Below are 16,859 nucleotides of genomic sequence, written 5' to 3'. Positions count from 1 at the left end.
GCCTATAAGGAAGGTTCTATGTGATCTGACACTAGGTTAAAATTTTGATCACTTGTTCCTGTCTCAGAACTCTGCTCTTATTGTTATATAACAATAACAATATATTGTTATTGTTATATGTAGTGTTTTTACCCCAGATAGTCTGTGGACTCATGTCATTTCATTCTTTGTTCACTTAATGCTGCTTCTTTAGGTTTTCTCTGACTACTCTGTTAAAATAGTATATTTGTCAGTCTGTTCCTATAACATTTTTTTTTGGTTTATATCTGAATCATTTCTATATATTTTATTATAATTTATTATATTATATGATTTCTATATATTTTATTATAAGAAGTTTATCTTCTTTTTCATTAGCATGTAATCTTTGAAAGGGCAAATTGTTGGCTCCTTTGTTCAGTGTTTTACCTAGTGTTTTAAAGGACTCATAGGAGACAGTTTTTTTATTGAGTGAATAAATGAATGTAGGAATGCTAGTTTCTATACTCAAACTTTAGAAATAGCTTTGAAAAAAAAAAAGAAATAGCTTTGATTTATCTGACAATTTTTACTCTTCTAGTTTTTACATAATAGTATATTTTTGGTTTTTTTTAATAGATTTTTTTATTATTCCTAATTATATATTCCCATTGTTTTCATCCCAGTTGAACCATCCACACCTTAGCTCATTTTCCATGATGCTGCTAGAGTGATTTTTGTAAAATGCTTCTCAACATGTCACCCTTTGGAGTAAAATATTCTAAAACTCTTTAGCCTAATTGAGCCTGTGTTTACTGTCCTCCTCCTCACTGACCCCTACATGTACTGTATGTTCTATTCCTGCCTGTCCTTTGTGTTGCAATACTCTGAATGCTTTAATAGGTTTCTCTCTTTACTTTACTTGAAGGCTTTTCCCTTTTTATCTTATTGCTATGTATTTTATTAGTGTGTGAATACATAAAATGTAACTCATTGTGAGAAGACTCTAGAAAAACGTTTTTCCCAATTGAAATTATTGGGAACCAACTATATAGTTGTTGCATCATATCCTACTATTTTGTACATACATAAGCAAACCTTTCAATTTCCTCACTGAGAATCTTTAATATGTGGTAAAAGTTCATTTGACATTTTTGATAAGTATTTAAAAGTTGCCACAATCTTGAAGAACACCATAAACACTATTTTGTAATGCTCTTTATAATATTGTGAACTTATTTTAAGGGTATGGTAATCTACAGATGTCATAATTCACAGATTCTTTTTAAAGGATGTACCGGTATGATTGTATATTGAATCATTTACCTTCAGAAAGACAAAAATGAAAGGAATAAAGAAAATGATTATGAAAGTAAGAATGTTTCTTGTACAACCTTTTCAGAAAATGTGATCCCTTTTGATAGGTTCTTCAAATTTAGATTTTTTTGTTTGAATGTTATTGTATGCATGAAAAGAAAGACCCATAAAGGAAATTAAATTATCTTATATAGACAATTGGAGCTGAATATTTTCCATTATCTGAGCCTGTTCAAAGTAAGTACAATGTCATAGAAGGGACCAGTGTGACTCTCTTGGAAATATAGACTCTAGGAATACATAGCAGTGTTCTGAAACTTGTATTTAGCATTAACATCTAAAATAATATAGAAATGTAGAGCTCGTGATATTGGTCTCTTTTAGAAGATAGAGCTAAATAAAAGTAGAAGACGCAGCTATGAAGTTACCTAGAAGTAAACAAGATGAGACCCTATAAGGAAGTTTACGTTGAGATGAGCTTTTTTTTGAGCAGTTATTACTATTACTGATAATAATAGATCAGATACTGTACCATGTATTTATGTGAATAATTTCATTTAGTTGTTGGAACATCCCTGTATCTGTTATTCATAGTACAAAAAGAAAACGGCTGCTCAGAGTTAGACATTTAATTTAAATGAATAAGGATGCCTACTCAATTGGGTATCTTCATATCACTAATCAGTAGTTCTTAAATTTTGGAGGGGAAGTCACAGAACCTTTTGAGAACTTCACAAAAACGACCCACTTGCCTTAGAAAAATATGCTTGTGGACCCATATAATATGTCTTTATTTTAGCATGCAATTTTGTAGAATTTCTAGATTACCTAAATCATCCCATACCTGGACTTCAGATTGAGAATCTCTGATCTATGTCTTCTTTTAATAAAGAGACTGATAAACTCTATACTTTTGTCTTCCTCTACAACCTCTTGTAACTTAAGGGATGTAATATTTATTTACACTATGCTTATTCTAGAAAGAATTTAAGGAAGCTGAAAGGAAATTGTGAACTATCTCTAACTCTGTTGAGTATATGCCAAAACAAATACATAAATTCTGGTATGGCAAGTGAGATTCAGAAGTTTGATGGATGCTTTTTAATAGTCAGATTTGTTGGGCTCTGCTTCTCAGCATCCTCAATCTGTTTCAGGAATCTAAATGTGAATATTTTGAAGTAACGTAAACCGTTACTTCTTTATAGTAGTATAAACATAATAGCTGAGCCTAGAGATAAAAAATTAGAAAGATAGTGCCTTCCAGCCTTGTGATTGAGTCAATGATATTCTCAGAGAATAATTTTTAAATTTGATCTAATGATTCCATCAATATAAAATATGTAGAAAAGGTATAGTTGTAGTAAAAGTTGGAGGTAATAATTTTCTGTACGAATGAATTCAAGTTATTGTGTACTTAGGTAACATTGATTTGGGCTAAGGATGAAGACTGTATTTAGATTATAACTCTAACTCTGAAGAAGAAAAGTTGTCATTTTATTTGAGTTCACTTTTAAAGCTCCATTATATGAAAAATAACCATTGCTAGTTTTGAGGACTTACTATTTTATAAAATTGTGTTTTTTTTTAATATAAAGTAATTTAGAATTTTAGGATGAGTTTCCTTACATTTTTAAGATATTGTCATGTCACTTATACTTCAGTTCTGTTATCTCACCTATTTTGTTTTTACCCTCTTGAATTGTCATCTAAAACAAAAGCATTAAAATAGCTGAACATAGTAAGAATCTAATTGTATATATTTGCTTGGTTTTATTAGGTAAATTACTATAGAAATAATGTTATAAATCAGTATACTATGTTTGGGTTTAATTTTTCAACATTATGCGTTTTAACATTGATTTATAGTTACGTTGTGAATTGAATAATTGTATTTCTACTTTTTTCCTCAATCATTCTTAACATCGAATTTTTAAATGAACAATAGCCCATCTGTAAGGGCTCTTGGTACTTAATGATGTATTCTGTTTTTCTGTGGCACAGTTTTTGGGACAGCCACTTTTGTTGTTAAATATTTTCATTTTCTATAGTACTTTTCATCCCTGTATATATGTACAGGAGTCACTTCACCCACCACCGAATTGCAGCCACTTCTGAGGTGGAACGCAGCAACTGTTTAACAGCGCACTTTCCCCTAGGTGCTGACAGCTGCGGAAGAAATTGTACATGGTCCTGTACAGAAGGTATTTCTCCACTGTGCCATCTGCAGAGTGAAACTGACTAGGAGTACTACATAGACTGTAAGTTTCTTGTGTACCCGTCCTAGACTGGAAAACCCAATAAGAGAATAATAACTGGGAAGCATCATTTAAAAATGTATTGAGGTCACTTAAACTTAGTGCTGCTCTCCCTGGCTCTAAATTTTATTTTTAAGGTCATCTAATTTGTGATTGGTATAACAAACAAATGGATGCACTCCTTGGCGATTGTTTTATTCTAAAAGCATATGAAACTAAAGTGCTTTTATAAACACTTCACTTTTAATGAAACTTAAAAGAATCAATTTGTTTTTAAATATTTTCAAATAACCAAACCAATATTATCTAAGATTTTAGAGCTGTGTTCTTAAGTAACAAATCAACTTAAAATTCAACAGGAACATCCTAATTAGTTTTGCTTACACTGTTTTATGTCTTAGTCTTAATACTTTCATTCTTGGGTGAAAGCTTTGCAACAAAGCCAGTTTATAATGAACCTAATTTTGATTCTTTGTTTAAGAAGCAATGAGTTTGAATTTTTTTTTAACACATTGAAACAGCTTGGGAGAGAAGACATGGTAAATATTTGAACTTTCACTTAATGTAGTTTAGTCTTTCTCTCCCATTTCATTTTTTAATGATTTACTTGTTCCTTTTGTAAAAGCATTTTACCAGAGTGCTATCTTTAGTAACAGTTTGGCATGTTTATGTCTTATAGGATAGGAAAATAACATTAGGAAATGCTGTGTCTGTTGTTAAACAATATGATATGGATTGTTATATTTCATTGTTTTTGCTTTTCTAGTCAGCAGTATGACTTACTATCTATTTTTTTGTGCATCTGTAGAATTTCTATGGCAAGAAACTAGTATCTCATAGTCTTCACAGAACCTTAATTATATGAAATACAGTGTCTTTGTTTAGGTAACTTTATATCATAATTTAAATGATATTTGTGTACATCTCTATGCCTATAGATTCTCAGTCAAAGCAGATAAAAGCCTCTCTGGGCCACAGTTAACTTACTTGTAAAATGAGGTGGGTGGAAGAAATTATTTCTATAGATCCTTTCTTTATATGTTTTCTGTTTAACTCAGGGGCAGAATTCTTTGTATTCAGATTTGTAACTTATGTTATGTAATCCAGATTTTTTGGTGCAAGTAACTTTGTTCTAGTTAGATAAATGTTCTAACTACTTACCTAGTTAGAACATTATTTGTATTAATTAAAAGCCCAGTGATAGTATTTTAGAGTTAAAAAAAAAAAAAGAGGTCTGATTTCCTATCAAGATTTTTAACTATCTCTAATTTTATAGTGGAGTTACCCTAGTGTTTTGAAATGAACTTTTTTTGAGAATAAATAAAATTCTCAATATCCTATTCATCATAGAAGTATCTTGTAAATTTTTTTAAAACTAGGCTCTCTTTATATTCAAAGTAGAGTGCAGTTAAATATTACCAAAATCTAACTTTTTAATGAGACTTCCCCCTTAATTAGTCTTAATACTTCATTCAACAGTTAAATCACCAAAGAAGTAAACATTAATATTTTAAAGAATATAGTTTAGACATAGCATACTGTACTTATGTATATCTAGCAAGAAGGTATTTTATCAGTATATGTAAAACTTGATTTGCTATAATTGGTTCTTTTGCATTTTCTACAAACAGTGTAATTGTAAGTATTGCTTAATCCCATTTATTTTATTAACTGAAATAATTATATTTGACAGAATAGACCACATGCTTTCTATTCTTTTTTGATGAAAAAGTACAAACTATACCTGTTGTGCATATCTGAGTATATATTTTTCATTTATACTGAATTGTTATATATTAGACCTTCTGTGGATGATGTAAGTTTAACAACTTAATAGATTCAATCTTTAACCATATGAATCTTATAATTTAATATACTTCTAATATATGTTATTTGGAAAAGGGAATTAGATGGAAACTTCATTTTTATTGAATATACTTCTGTATTATATGAATTAAATGAACATGTACTACTTGTATAATCAAAAATAAAGGAAAATGTTGGTATTTAAACTGTATATTTGGAGCATTTGTTTAGTTTATTTAGAAATTATCTTCATTGCATAAAGTATCTTATAGATACTTAATTTTTCTATTTGATTGTTTTCCAAGAGAGGGGCTCTTCATCTTATTCTGAAGAACCAGAATTGTGGTTGGGCTTATTATATAATTTATATTCATTTAATAATTTTGGAATTCAGAAATACTACATCAAGAATAATTAAATCTTAAATTTGTATTTTTCATCTTCTCCCAGTATAATCTCTTGTTTGAAATAGGAAAAAATGAAACAAGTACATAGATGAAATGAATTTTTAATACTTAATACTATGTACTTAGATGTCTCTCAGTAATGTTCTAGTAACATCTAGCTTTCAGTTGGAGGCTTTAAAACAAAATGTAGCACCAACTGAAGAAATAGTGAAATTGGTGAGAAAATAAAATATAAGGAAATGTATTTTAGGTGTTGAATTTACTTAAACTCATTTTACAGAGCATACATTTTCATAGAGACTTTCAATCTATATTTTAAAATTCTTAGATACTCTCTTAGTTTTATAAAATACATACTTTCATCATTGAGTTAGGGACATATTTTTATATTCATCCCAAACGAATTTCTAAAATACTATTTATCTTCTCAAATTTGTCTGAATAGATTCTTGTCATGTGATAGGGAAATGAATACTTTCAGATGTTTTATTGTGAATACTGAGGAGATGCTTTTGCAACTTAACATTGGGTAGACAATTCTTTTTACACTAAATGGTTAGTATTTGAGTTACTTTATTTAATAAACTTTAGTATTCAGAATATTTTCTATCATCCAAAACTTAATTGATATCCATAGAACAATACTTGCAGTTTGAATTTATATATTTTAGAAATAAATGTGAATGTTTTTTTTTTTTCCCAAAAACCCCAGGCTAGTTATATGAAGATAAGATAATCATATAATTACCTGAATGTTTGTTATTCTTGTTTTATATATCAACTAATTCCTATCATTTTTTATGAATTCTTCAGTTATTTCCCAAGTAATTTAATTAGTTGAAAAATGTAAAGTGTGGATAAAATCTAAGTGTGGGTGAAGGACTACTTATGCCACAAATCTCTTTATCTTTAATACTAAGATAACAAACATTTATTACGTAAAATTTGCCTTCAATTCTGAAATTTTTATGTGTCATAGATAAAGTGTGTGTGTGTGTGTATGTGTGTGTGTTTGTGTGCCTGTGTGTGAGTAATGTTCCTAATATATTTTCTGAAGCATGGCCTGGAATCCTGACTGCCACTTTGTAGCTATTTAATAAAGCATAAATTGCTTAACAACTGTAAGGTTTTTTTTTTTTTTTTCAATCTGTTATTAAGAAATCACTACACCTACCTCACAGGGTTGTTGTGAGGAAAAACAATAAAACATGTGAAAAAGTGCTTTGTGTATGCCAGATACACAGTATATAGAAAAATGAGTATTACTAAAACTTTAGTGGACCTCATTTTTATCTTACAACAAAATCTAAATTCTGTGCATGTGATCTGGCTCCCCCCTTATGTCTTCAACCTCATTTCTTTCCTTGCAAACTGCAGTATTGATTAATTGATATTCATCACTTTGCAGTTCCCAGAATATGTCATGCTTTCTTTGGGCAGCAGCATTCTTTCCAACCACTCACAACACCCCTTTATCCCTAGGCTGCTATCATCTGTATAATTCAGCCTCATCCTTCAGGTCTCACTTTTTAGATTTCTCCTTTTTTTTTAAAAAAATTTTTTTTTTAATTTTTATTTATTTATGATAGTCACACAGAGAGAGAGAGAGAGGCAGAGACATAGGCAAAGGGAGAAGCAGGCTCCATGCACCGGGAGCCCGACGTGGGATTCGATCCCGGGTCTCCAGGATCGCGCCCTGGGCCAAAGGCAGGCGCTAAACCGCTGCGCCACCCAGGGATCCCTAGATTTCTCCTTAACTAAAAGATGTTTCTTATTTCTCCTTCATCCCTTACACTTTGGTTAGATGACCCTTCTATATGGTCCTATAGGCTTTGCTTATACCTGTTCTAGCAAATATCTCATGTATTACAATGGCCTTTGTGCCTATTTTCTTTGTGAACTTGTTGAGAGTGGAGTCTGCCTTTAACTTATTTTACCTAGTTACTTAACAGAGTTTCTGCAACTCAGGAAGCAGAGTGAAATAGATGTTAAGTTCCCCTAAACAAATCCACAACATATAATTTATACTCCTTAAAAAACTTTAATTCTTCTATATTTATATAAAAGATTTTAAACTCCACAATAATCATATCAAAATTGCCCCTTTTGGGGCATTTGGATGGCTCATTCTTTTAACCATCCAACTCCTGATTTCGGCTCCAGTCATGATCTCAGGGCAGTGAGATCGAGCCCTTTATCTGCATCCAGGCTCCCACTCATTGGGGAATCTGAGATTCTTTCTCTCCCTCTCTCCTCCCCCCACCTCAGACCCGACCCCCAAAGTAAATAAATCTTTAAGAAATTATTGGTATTTTAAAATCGACTACTTTGTTCACCATTTATCACTCTTAATGGATTTATTAAGAGGTGAACTCACTAGGGTACAAGTAGAAAGTTACTTTATTCTTTCCTGTCACTGTACCTGAAATCTCCCCCTGAATATTTTCTTTTCTGCCCCCTTAATGCATGCTGCTCAAATGTTTTTTACCTCTTCTCTGCTCTTGCTCTTCTTCCTCTTTCTCTTCTCTCTTTCTTGTTCTTTTCATTCTCTCTTTAATTCTTTCTTTACTTTTCAGGTATATATGTATAAAAAAAAAAAAAACAAGGCTAAGAAATTAAAATTCCAAACTCTCATCCAATGTGAAATTTTTTTTTTGTAAGTTTTGTTCAAAGAAGGCTTAAAAACTTGAGTGGGGACATGTGAAATAGTAGACATTTGTATTAGTTTTTGCCTTCGTTTTTCTCCTTCTCCTTGTAGTACTCCTTGGTCTCCCAGAGTCTGAGGTTAGAAATAGAGAAGAGCTAATTGATAGTAAAGGTATGTTGGAAATGTAACTTTGTTTTGCTTTTCTGGGTTTATCAAAGATTCCCACTGTTTGAGGACAACTCAGCTATAATTCCTGGATGCAGTTGATACTTACTTTGTCTTCTTTTGACAACTATCCTTGGTTTCTGACTTTTTAATCTGTTTCAGACCTCTTTCTTCTGGGATTATCTTGTTTCCTTTGCAATCCTCTGTGCAGAATTCCTTTAAAAATGTCTCAATGCAAGTTCGCTTCCCAGGAATCCTTACCTGTCCCATTGGAAAAGATAATTCTTTACTTCACAAATTCTGAAGTGTTGTTGGCCATTTCTAAGTTAGTAGCCCCACACGAAAGGCACCTTAATCTCTTGCCTTGTTAAACAATCTCTTAGATTGTTTTTAGGCCAAAGTCCAGTTCCTGTGTCATCTCTTAAATGTTCTATATTCTAAAAGACATAGGCCAAAATTTGAGAAAATTGGTGTTCCGTTTCTTCCTCAAACAGTATAAGCTCCTCTCCTCCAATATGTATTTATATTTTTTATGTGAATAGTGGAGCAAACAATGCCTGAACAATTTTTGGCCACATTTTTCCAAATGTGGCATAGATAATTGTCTGTTTGTTACCTTAGTTCTAGTATTTGGAACCTGTTGTTCTCAGCTTTAGGTCCTAACCAAAACAGAGAAAACCAGAAAACTCCCATTTTAATATCCTGTTACACTACTTACACTGAGGCCATTAACAGGCAGCTTGCATTTCTATACATTTCTGTGAAGGTTCATCCATTTCTATATATCCATGCCTTGTGTTAGGCTATTCTGTGAGTTTGGAATGCCCTTTCTACTTTTTCCTCATGGTGGAATCCTTTCCAGTTATCAATGTCCAATTCAGGTGAAGTCTTTGTTGGTCTTTGCGGTTAGAATAAATACTTCTCTACTATGTTCTCACAGATACTTTGTGTAAGCTATTATTGTAGTACCTATAAATTTGTCATTCTGATTAGATTGTGAGCATTTCTGAGACAGCCACTGACTTCATGGTGAACCCCTTACCATCTAGTCTCTATTACATGTTCCATACATTACTTGCTAAATTAACGAATCCTTCTGAACACCTGAGATTGAAGTTTGTAAAATTATTACTGAGTGATTAATACTTCTATTCTTAATTATTTCTGTCCATATTTCAAAAACTATTTGAAGGGGCAAGAATTATATATTATGCCTCTGATGTTTTTTATCCCAGTGGCATTTCACTTTATTTATTCTTAGACGTGTTCATTCTAGGTTTCAGTTCTGTTTTGCTCAATTTTCTCCACTTAGCTCCCTGCATTCTTTATTTTTCTTCCTTGTTTTATTACAGTTGATTGATATAACTATGGTAAGTAAGGATAACCACGTATTCCAAGCAGGTTCAGGTTGAAAGTTATACAAATAAATAAATGTGGAAGATCTCAGGGTTAGTTGAATTTTAAGCAGTATAGATGCCAGGAATTGTAATTATTATTTATCTAAAGTCATATTGCTTATACCAGTAAATTTTTGTGTATATATTTACATAAGAAGGAACAAACTATAAAAAATGGCCAAGTGATTAATGCTGCTCAGCTTTAGATACCAAGAAACACTGTTTGTTCCTGTTAGTTACCCCACTCTGTAATCACTATAGTTATTCAGATACTCTATTTAAAAAATTAGTAAAATTAATTATCATTGTTTTTCACTTAGTTTAAGGTAAATATTACCATATGACAGAAGTTTGATACTAGGAAGAACAAAGTTCTATTTTTCTAAGTTTTTGTGAGCATACTTGGGAAAACTAAAATCCAGGAGAATTTTTAGGAAGCATCTGGTAGGGACAAATAGGAAAATTAATGCTAAAAAATATTTTTTCAAAATATGCCATTTGAAATATAATTCTCTTTTAAGTATTTGTTATTCCATTTTCTTTTCCTTTTGAATGGCTTTATGTTTTTCTTTTTTCTTTTTTAAAGATTTTATTTATTTATTTATTTATTTATTTATTTATTTATTTATTTATTTATTTATGAGAGACACAGAGAGAGCGAGAGAGAGGCAGAGACACAGGCAGAGGGAGAAGCAGGCCCCATGCAGGGAGCCCGATGTGGGACTCAATCCCAGGTCTCCAGGATCAGGCCCTGGGCTGAAGGCGGCACTAAACTGCTGAACCATCCGGGCTGCCCTCCTTTTGTTTTTCAATTGTGGTTTTGAGTAGGATTTTAATTAAAAACCCTCTTTTACTGGGTCAAAAAAAATGTAAAAAAAAAATCTTATAAACCGTAAAATTCATTGAAACCTACTTAAACCTAGGTAATGTTCCTACGCAAAATGCCTTATTCATATTACAGATATAAGTGCACATAATAAGAAAATTGGCCAGGGGCATCTGGGTGGCTCAGTTAAGTAGCCAGCTTGTGATTTTGGCTCAGGTCATGATCTCAGGACCTTGGGGTCCAGCCCGGTTTCGGTACTGGGCTCTGTGCTCAGTAGGGAGTCTGCTTGAGGATTCACTCTCCCTCTTTCTTTGCCCTTCCTGCTTGCTCATGCATGTATTCTCTCTCTCTCTCTTAAATAAATAAGTAAACAAACAAATCTTTTTTTTAAAAGGGAATTGACCATTAATTGATATTTTTTACACTTCTCTCTGAAATCCTAGCTCCATGTTTTTCCTCTTGTGCTGCAGGTTATGACAGATTCAGCACGTCTGAAAAACAAAATAAATCTCAGTTCTCAATTCTCATTCTGACTCCCAACTCAGTCATTGTTGCTTATACTTCACCATATACCTTGTGACCCAGAATCAAAATAATACCACTTTCTCCTCTCCTTTAACTTCAGTGTCATCTTTTTTATTTCTAGATCTTAATTATTTTGCTTTTAAGATGTATCTTGAATCAGTATGCTTCATTCTATATACATTGATAAACTCTAGTTCATTGTCACTTGCCAAGAATCATGTTTTAGATTTGTCTTTGTTGGGCAGCCCCAGTGGCGCAGTGGTTTAGCACTGCCTGCAGCCCCGGGCCTGATCCTGGAGACCCGGGATCGAGTCCCACGTCGGGCTCCCTGTATGGAGCCTGTTCTCCCTCTTCCTGTGTCTCTGCCTCTCTCTCTCTCTCTCTCTCTCTCTCATGAATAAATAAATAAAATCTAAAAAAAAAAAAAAAGATTGGTCTTTGTTTATATTACCTTTTTCTTGAAGATAAGAAACAAATTTTATTCACCTTTGTGCTTTCCCATGAATTATAGTCTCAGAAATCCCTTCTAGGTTCACTCAACTAATTGTGAGGTAGTTGATTCCTTGTATTTAAGCCTTAAAAGTTTTGGATGGATTGCTAAAATACAGAGCAGTGCCACAGTTAAAATTAATCGCGCATTATTCCAACTTGGTATTAGTGTTAATGCTACCAGGAAAGGTGCTTTAAGTGAATTCTAAGTAATCTTGGACACTTGGCTTGGTCCTAATTATGTGAAAATGGAATTTCCTGGCAATATGCTGGTATATATGATGGTTTGTGGCTCTTGCTATAACTTTTCAAAGTTGAGTCTTTTTTCTCACTGATACCATTTAAAAAATAGTTATATGCCATTTTGACAATGTAATTTAACAAGTTATGATTACTTCACTTTTTACATTAGTCCCTTTCTAGCTCTTTCAGAGCTGGTATTATTCCCATAATACAAATGGGAAGGAAGCTTCTTTTGCAGTCTTGCGAAAGTCTTCAACCCAACTACCAGTCCCACAGGTGGATCTAATTTATCCTAGTAAGAGGATACAGTGGCTTCCTAAGAGGAATAACTGCGGTATGGCTATTTTAGTGCTTCCTGTGGTAGAACTTTACAGAGAACTTATTTTTCCCTTTTGCCTCTTCTCCTTGTAGTCTTTGAAGATAATCACTGGTTTCTGGAAATTTACATTATTAAGGAGCTCTCATTTCAGATTTGATTGAATATGTGCTTATTCTGATTTTTTAGTGTTTTATAAAATTATTTGAGTGAATGTGTTATACAGAAATAAGATGACCTTTTAAATGTGTTCTCGAAAATATTTTCAGTTTATGATTTTGATTATTTTGATCAGTATGTTCCTATTTTTTTCTCATTCCTCTCCTGTTTCTTTTAGTATATATGTACCTTTATCCAGATCTATCATCTATTTATACACATACACATGTATACATGAGCTTTTAATTTTGTAAATTCACCTTTTTATATTCTCATATCTCAATTATTTCTTTGATAAATTTTCAAATCCATTTAATTTTATTTTTGCTATATAAAAATAAAATATAAAAAATAAAATAAAAATAAAAATAAAATATAAAGCCTACATAGGTTTTTTTTTATCTATTTTCCAGATTTATATAAAATATAGCATATGTTGCTTTTGTAGCCTATAAATTATATGATATTCGTGGTTTGCATGTCACTTAGTAAGTTAAATATAATTAACATTTGGTTATTTTTGTACAATCAATTATTTTTACTCTTCATTCAATGTGTTTAGTGATACTGTGTGCTAGGCACTGTCTGACATGCTGGAAATGCAGAAAGTCTTTGCTCTTATGGAGCTTTTATTCTTGTTGCTGAAGAGGCAGAGAAACATATGACACTAAATACATAATTTTAGATAGGCATAAGTACTGGGAAGGAAACAAATGCATATAATAAAAAATGTTGAGGTGGAGTATGCTGTAGCTAGGATAGCGAGAGGAAATATCAAAGATGGGACATTTGAATTGAGATCTAAATGATTAGGAGGAAGAAAATCACATCCAGGCATCAGGAAGAGCAAGGACAGAGGTCTTTGGATCTGAGTGAGTTTGGCATATTGAAAAAAATTGAAAGAAATGGAAGTGTGTGTGTTGAACATTGTTGGGAGGGGAGATAGGAGAGAGTGTGGCAAGAGGTGAGGTCTTTGAAATAATGCAAGAACCGGATTAAATGGGCCATAGTAAGAAGTTGGAATTGTATTATAGTTACAATGTGAAGACATTGGGTGATAATTTGGTGAGTTTGGTGATAATTAACACTGAGGACATCACTCTTCTTGCTGTGTGGAAGATCAACAGGGAAAAGGAGTTAGGGTCTAGGAGAGGTAATTATTAGGCAGTTTACTGCAGTAGTCCCAGAAATTATGGTATCTAGGATTAGGGCTTTTGGCAGTAGAAATAATGAGACGGAGGATGTTTTTAGAGGAGTACTGATAGAATTTGTGAATGGATTAGAAATGGTGTAGTCAGCAATATCAGACATAATTGAACATGAAATATTTTTTGAAGATACAATTTAATGGACTTACACTTTTCCATGGCAAAAATGTACCATAATTTATTTAAATTACACTCTGGTTTTGATTATTTTTTCCTTACTCTTTGCTAGCATAAACAGCATTAATGTTTCATCATTTTTTCACCTCACTGTCATTGTACATAAATAATGATTTGTGATGGCTTGTCAATTTCAAAGGTAGAAAATTATATTTTTTTACTAGCTAGATTGAAATTTCAATATGTTTATTAACAGGTTTTGGTTTTCTAATTGTGGCTTGTTTCTAGCTTTGTTTATTTTGAGATGTTATTTTCCATATTGATTTGAAAGGTCACATTAACTATAGAGATATAAACATCCCAACATTATTCGGCCTTGCGATTTTTAAACTTGTCTTATGTTAGTCTCCCCCATGTCCTTTATGCTCTAAACACTTCAGCTGTTTCTCAAACAAGCTAATAACCTCTTTCTTGCCTCATAGAATATGCACTAGTGACTCTCCATTTTCTGAATCCCTCTTCAGCCAGTCTTTACATGCTTGACTGTCTTGTCATGTTTCAGCTTAAATATTACCTCCTTAGAGGAGCTGTCCCCAGCTTTCTGACATAACATTCCTTCTCACACCCTTCACATTCTGCTACATTACTGCCTCTATTGTGTTTGTTTTCCCCCCAGGCTTTTTAGTCTTCATAGCACTTACCACTGTCTGAAGTTATTCATTACTTACTTATTACCTCTTCTTTCCAATAAGAATGAAAGATCCATGAGGGCAAGCATCTGCTCTTATTTGTTTACTGCTATGCCCTCTGAGGCTAGAATATTGTTGGGTATTAGTACATAATTAATATATATTGTAGAGTGGATAATATAAGGATAGGATATTACCTGTTTGTCCCAAATGCTTATGTTTTTCCCTTTTTGTCAAGTGCCTTCATTTTTGTTCATGGCACTTTTTATATGAAGAATTATCTACTTTCATGGAGTCAAATCAGTGAAGTTTTTTTTTGTTTTTGTTTTTGTTTTTTGGTAAATGACCTTTTCCTTACTTTTAGAAGGAAAAGAAAAACTTTCCAATCTGGAGATACTCCATTTTCCTGTATTCTAATTAAAGTGTTTCTGAATATAAAGTTATAATTTATTTTCATGAATTAGGGAAAGTATTGAAGATAAAAATAGCCCTTATAAATGTGTTTCTGTGCTTTCTTCTAACCTGTGCATTTATTTATAAAAATAGATTTCATACTATATAGAGAGCTTTTCATCTTTTTTCACTTAATATTGGACCCACTGCATTATTTAGAGGATATATATTCTTCAGAAGTGTAATTTTTTGAGGTCTACAGAATATTCCAACTTAGGCATTTGTTATAATATACTTAATCAGTCTCTTACTTTATACTTGTTTCAATCCTTTTTGACTTAAATAACAGTACAAGTATTGCATTTTTGTGTTCATTTATAATTGTTCTCATAAATTATTAAACATAGAATAATTAATTTACTGGGTCATACGCATGCATGCAGTATTTAAGATATTTAAGGATTCAGTGCCAAATTATATTTAAGAAAACTTAAATAAGTTTACACTCCTAGTAGAAGTGTATGGGTGTTTTTCTCATCCAATTTTCTGATTCCTGATAATTATGTGCATTTAAAATATTGGCCAGTTCCTCCCCATCTGTGCCACCCCCCAATAATTTTGTGTTTTTCAAATACAAAATTAAGTATTTTTAGGGTCAAATCTATCATTTTTCCATATTTCCATATATTCATGTCTGTACTTAAAATAGCTTTTTTCATTCTGAGGTTATATATTTGATTACTTATGGTTTTGTCTAATTTTTTACTTTGTAGGTCTCTAGTTTATGTGGAATTTATTTTAAGATATTTGAGAGGAAAAGTTCTAACTGTATTTTCTAAGTAGTAATCCAGTTATGCCAGCCATATAATTTATAAGTAATCACCTATACTGTTTTCACACTAAATTTTTATGTATTCCTGGGATTTAGGAGGAAGGGCTATTTATTCTGGTCCATTGTTATTTTAATTCTTATGGTACTCATTATTGCTTTGTAGTATCTTTTTATTTTGAGTTATCTACTAGCGTTATAATCCCCTGATTTTATTATCTTTATTCTAACAACTATTCTGGTATATTATTCCATTTGTTTTACTTATGAATTTAAAATCATTTTGCCAAATATCCTTTCCAAATATGGTATTCTTGTTTTCTCTTAGTGAAATTGTGTTAAAACTATTCACTTATTTGCACAAGATATTCTTATAATATCTAGGATTTTGGGGATCCCTGGGTGGCTCAGCGGTTTGGCGCCTGCCTTTGGCCCGGGGCGTGATCCTGGAGTCCTTAAATAATAAATTTTATTATTTAAAATAATCTTTTAAAAAAATATCTAGGATTTCATATATGAACTGAGATTATTTTTTCTTTTCTGCCTCAGGAAAGCTTTTTCTATATAGATGTTCAACACATTTCATTTAAGATCATTCTTTAATGATTTAAATTCTTTAAGGTCATTCCTACTTACTGTTTTAAATATTTTTTTATTTATATGTAACTATTTTTTTAAAGATTTTATTTATACATGACAGACACAGAGAGAGAGAGTGAGAGAGAGAGGCAGAGACACAGGCAGAGGGAGAAGCAGGCTCCATGCAGGGAGCCTGACGTGGGACTCGATCCCTGGTCTCCAGGATCATACCCTGGGCTGAAGGCGGCACCAAACCACTGGGCCATTGGGGCTGCCCTATATGTAACTATTATTATAGTTCTTGAATGTATTAGTTTTCTATGGTCACATGACAATTGCCACAAATTTTGTGTCTTAGAACAATACAAATTTGTTCTCTTACAGTTTTAGATGCCAAAAGTCAAAATCAGTTTTACTGGGCTGAAGTTAAAGTGTTGACAGGGCTGGTTCCTTTTGGAGGCTGTAGGGGAGAATCCCTTTCTTTGCCTGTTCTAGTTTCTGGCGATTGCCCGTTTTCCTTGGCTTGTGATTCCT

At 32.2% G+C, this 16,859-nt stretch overlaps 1 protein-coding gene across 5 annotated transcripts in view; it reads left to right on the top strand.

Moving 5' to 3' along the window:
* The window catches only part of NOVA1 (NOVA alternative splicing regulator 1), a 148,692-nt gene that overhangs the window by 44,543 nt on the left and 87,290 nt on the right, over positions 1-16,859 (top strand). Inside the window, exon 3 of one of the 5 annotated variants that reach the window (XM_072838089.1) lies at positions 3,432-3,533. The exons of the other annotated variants lie outside the window; for them this stretch is intronic. The gene's annotated coding sequence lies outside the window, so the exon portion shown is untranslated. The remainder of the gene's footprint in view (positions 1-3,431; positions 3,534-16,859) is intronic. 5 annotated transcript variants of the gene reach the window in all.

Source organism: Canis lupus, chromosome 9 (assembly GCF_048164855.1).
Source record: "Canis lupus baileyi chromosome 9, mCanLup2.hap1, whole genome shotgun sequence".
In the NCBI taxonomy this organism is placed as follows: domain Eukaryota; kingdom Metazoa; phylum Chordata; class Mammalia; order Carnivora; family Canidae; genus Canis; species Canis lupus.
The sequence above is the reverse complement of the archived record's forward strand: the minus strand, read 5'-3'. Positions and strand labels throughout refer to the sequence as shown.